Below are 5,000 nucleotides of genomic sequence, written 5' to 3' on the forward strand. Positions count from 1 at the left end.
TCTGTTTTTGCATCTCAATCAAAATCAAATCAAAGCTAATAATGACTAATAAGGTTTGATTTGTTGGTGACAGTGTAGTGTCTTGGGGACAGTGTAGTGTCTTGGGGACAGTGTAGTGTGTTGGGGACAGTGTAGTGTCTTGGGGACAGTGTCGTGTGTTGGGGACAGTGTAGTGTGTTGGGGACAGTGTAGTGTCTTGGGGACAGTGTAGTGTGTTGGGGACAGTGTAGTGTTTTGGGGACAGTGTAGTGAGTTGGGGACAGTGTAGTGTATTGGGGACAGTGCAGTGTATTGGGGACAGTGCAGTGTGTTGGGGACAGTGTAGTGTGTTGGGGACATTGTAGTGTGTTGGAGACATTGTAGTGTATTGGGGACAGTGTCGTGTATTGGGGACAGTGCCGTGTATTGGGGACAGTGTAGTGTGTTGGGGACAGTGTAGTGTGTTGGGGATAGTGTAGTGTGATGGGGACAGTGTAGTGTGTTGGGGACAGTGTAGTGTGTTGTAGTGTGATGGGGACAGTGTAGTGTCTTGGGGACAGTGTAGTGTGTTGTGGACGGTGTAGTGTGTTGTAGTGTGTTGGGGACAGTGTAGTGTGTTGTAGTGTGTTGGGGACAGTGTAGTGTGTTGTAGTGTGATGGGGACAGTGCAGTGTGTTGGGGACAGTGTAGTGTGTTGGGGACAGTGTAGTGTCTTGGGGACAGTGTAATGTGTTGGTGACAGTGTAGTGTGTTGGGGACAGTGTAGTGTATTGGGGACAGTGTCGTGTGTTGGGGACAGTGTAGTGTGTTGGGGACAGTGTAGTGTCTTGGGGACAGTGTAGTGTGTTGGGGACAGTGTAGTGTTTTGGGGACAGTGTAGTGTATTGGGGACAGTGCAGTGTATTGGGGACGGTGCAGTGTGTTGGGGACAGTGTAGTGTGTTGGGGACAGTGTAGTGTGTTGGAGACAGTGTAGTGTGATGGGGACAGTGTAGTGTGTTGGGGACAGTGTAGTGTGTTGTAGTGTGATGGGGACAGTGTAGTGTCTTGGGGACAGTGTAGTGTGTTGTGGACAGTGTACTGTGTTGGGGACAGTGTAGTGTCTTGGGGACAGTGTAGTGTCTTGGGGACAGTGTAGCGTGTTGGGGACAGTGTAGTGTGTTGTAGTGTGTTGGGGACAGTGTAGTGTGTTGGGGACAGTGTAGTGTGTTGGGGACAGTGTAGTGTCTTGGGGACAGTGTAGTGTCTTGGGGACAGTGTAGTGTCTTGGGGACAGTGTAGTGTGTTGGGGACAGTGTAGTGTGTTGTAGTGTGTTGGGGACAATGTAGTGTGTTGTAGTGTGATGGGGACAGTGCAGTGTGTTGGGGACAGTGTAGTGTGTTGGGGACAGTGTAGTGTGTTGGGGACAGTGTAGTGTATTGGGGACAGTGTAGTGTGTTGGGGATAGTGTAGTGTATTGGGGACAGTGTAGTGTGATGGGGACAGTGTAGTGTGATGGGGACAGTGTAGTGTGTTGTAGTGTGTTGGGGACAGTGAAGTGTGATGGGGACAGTGTAGTGTGTTGGGGACAGTGTAGTGTGTTGTAGTGTGTTGGGGACAGTGTAGTGTGTTGGGGACAGTGTAGTGTGTTGTAGTGTGATGGGGACAGTGCAGTGTGTTGGGGACAGTGTAGTGTGTTGGGGACAGTGTAGTGTCTTGGGGACAGTGTAGTGTGTTGGGGACAGTGTAATGTCTTGGGGACAGTGTAGTGTCTTGGGGACAGTGTAGTGTGATGGGGACAGTGCAGTGTCCTGGGGACAGTGTAGTGTGTTGGGGACAGTGTAGTGTGTTGGGGACAGTGTAGTGTCTTGGGGACAGTGTAGTGTCTTGGGGACAGTGTAGTGTCTTGGGGACAGTGTAGTGTCTTGGGGACAGTGTAGTGTGTTGGGGACAGTGTAGTGTGTTGGGGACAGTGTAATGTATTGGGGACAGTGTAGTGTGTTGGGGACAATGTAGTGTGTTGGGGACAGTGTAATGTGTTGGGGACAGTGTAGTGTGTTGGGGACAGTGTAGTGTGTTGAGGACAGTGTAGTGTGTTGGGGACAGTGTAGTGTGTTGGGGACAGTGTACCTTGGGACAGTATCGTAGCTGGTACTCCAGGACAGTGTAGTGTGTGTTTTGGAGACTGTTCCACTGTAGGGTCAGACTGTTCTCTGATGCCTTGGTCCTTCTTATACCTGAGACTGGGGCTGGGACTACTTACACACACACAGAGAGACACACACAGAGAGAGACACACAGAGAGAGACACACAGAGAGAGAGACACAGAGAGAGACACACAGACAGACACACAGAGAGACACACAGAGAGAGAGAGACACAGAGAGACACACAGAGAGACACACAGAGACACACAGAGAGAGACACACAGAGAGAGACAGAGACACACAGAGAGAGACACACAGAGAGACACACAGACAGACACACAGAGAGACACACAGAGAGAGAGAGACACAGAGAGACACACAGAGAGACACACAGAGACACACAGAGACAGACACCAACAAAATAAAAAGCATTACTCAGACAGATTTAATAACATGTAGATCTATAGAGTGTAGATGTGTGTTTAGTCTCTGTGTGGATGTATAAGGTGTGTGTAGTGTCTCCATACCGTCTCGGCTGGTTGTGATATTGACCCTTTCCACGGAGGGTTCCGATAGGCTGAGCTGTGAGACGCCGTTCTCTGACTGAACCGTGAAGGTGTAGGTGGTGTGTGGGAGGAGCCCGCGGATGACCACCCTGCGCTGTGATAGGCCGTGCTGGCTGGGGCGATAGGACACGCCCTCTTCACAGGGAAGACATGCCCTCTGAGGGAGCGCCACAGCGGACACACCCCACGCTGTAGGTCAGGTCTCCACGGCCACCGCGTTCCAAAGGTTCCGACCACTCTAACGTCACCATGGTGTCGTTGATCTGGGTTACAATGGAGCGGGGCGCTGAGGGGGGCCTGGGGGAGAGACAGGATGGGGGGGGGACAAACAGTCAAGTCATGTTTATAGATTTCCCAGGTGGCTTTAAGCTCCATTGAGTGGGACAGCAACAATGGGTTCCAGTCAGAGAGCAGGAACAGAAGAAAGGCCATGGGTACTGAGGGTTCACCAACGCCCCGCCCGTCCCAACGGAAACCTCTTTTTCAATGCTTAGGATCACCTTCTGCCCGTGTGCTATTTTCCACAGTCGTTTATCTAAAACGGAGCTGCTGCTCACACTCCCCTCCCTTCACGTTTAAATCTCTAGTCGCCCGCTGCTTAACCATGGTGATGTAGCCTGTGGCCGCGTTCCAGAGCATCACAACGACTGTATTCTACGGCCGCGTTCCAGAACATCACAACGACAGTATTCTACGGCCGCGTTCCAGAACATCACAACGACTGTATTCTACGGCCGCGTTCCAGAGCATCACAACGACTGTATTCTACGGCCGCGTTCCAGAACATCACAACGACTGTATTCTACGGCCGCATTCCAGAACATCACAACGAATGTATTCTACGGCCGCGTTCCCTCCAGAGCATCACAACGACTGTATTCTACGGCTGCGTTCCAGAACATCACAACAACTGTATTCTACGGCCGCGTTCCAGAACATCACAACGACTGTATTCTACGGCCGCGTTCCCTCCAGAGCATCACAACGACTGTATTCTACGGCCGTGTTCCAGAGCATCACAACGACTGTATTCTACGGCCGTGTTCCAGAGCATCACAACGACTGTATTCTACGGCCGCGTTCCAGAACATCACAACGACTGTATTCTACGGCCGCGTTCCCTCCAGAGCATCACAACGACTGTATTCTACGGCCGCGTTCCAGAACATCACAACGCCTGTATTCTACGGCCGCGTTCCAGAACATCACAACGCCTGTATTCTACGGCCGCGTTCCAGAACATCACAACGCCTATAGTCTACGGCCGCGTTCCAGAGCATCACAACGACTGTATTCTACGGCCGTGTTCCAGAACATCACAACGACTGTATTCTACGGCCGCGTTCCAGAACATCACAACGACTGTATTCTACGGCCGCGTTCCAGAACATCACAACGACTGTATTCTACGGCCGTGTTCCAGAACATCACAACGACTGTATTCTACGGCCGCGTTCCAGAGCATCACAACGACTGTATTCTACGGCCGCGTTCCAAAACATCACAACGACTGTATTCTACGGCCGCGTTCCAGAACATCACAACGACTGCATTCTACGGCCGCGTTCCAGAACATCACAACGCCTGTATTCTACGGCCGCGTTCCTCCAGAGCATCACAACGACTGTATTCTACGGCTGCGTTCCAGAATATCACAACAACTGTATTCTACGGCGCGTTCCCTCCAGAGCATCACAACGACTGTATTCTACGGCGCGTTCCAGAACATCACAACGACTATATTCTACGGCCGCCTTCCAGAACATCACAACGCCTGTATTCTACGGCCGCGTTCCAGAACATCACAACGCCTGTATTCTACGGCCGTGTTCCAGAACATCACAACGACTGTATTCTACGGCCGCGTTCCAGAACATCACAACGACTGTATTCTACGGCCGCGTTCCAGAACATCACAACGCCTATATTCTACGGCCGTGTTCCAGAACATCACAACGACTGTATTCTACGGCCGCGTTCCAGAACATCACAACGACTGTATTCTACGGCCGCGTTCCAGAACATCACAACGACTGTATTCTACGGCCGTGTTCCAGAACATCACAACGACTGTATTCTACGGCCGTGTTCCAGAACATCACAACGACTGTATTCTACGGCCGCGTTCCAGAACATCACAACGCCTGTATTCTACGGCCGCGTTCGAGAACATCACAACGACTGTATTCTACGGCCGTGTTCCAGAACATCACAACGACTGTATTCTACGGCCGCGTTCCAGAACATCACAACGCCTGTATTCTACGGCCGCGTTCGAGAACATCACAACGACTGTATTCTACGGCCGCGTTCCAGAATATCACAACGC

At 51.4% G+C, this 5,000-nt stretch overlaps 1 pseudogene; it reads right to left on the bottom strand.

Moving 5' to 3' along the window:
* The window catches only part of LOC135511220 (ephrin type-B receptor 4b-like), a 99,451-nt pseudogene that overhangs the window by 61,090 nt on the left and 33,361 nt on the right, over positions 1-5,000 (bottom strand).

Source organism: Oncorhynchus masou, chromosome 23 (genome assembly GCF_036934945.1).
Source record: "Oncorhynchus masou masou isolate Uvic2021 chromosome 23, UVic_Omas_1.1, whole genome shotgun sequence".
NCBI lineage: Eukaryota > Metazoa > Chordata > Actinopteri > Salmoniformes > Salmonidae > Oncorhynchus > Oncorhynchus masou.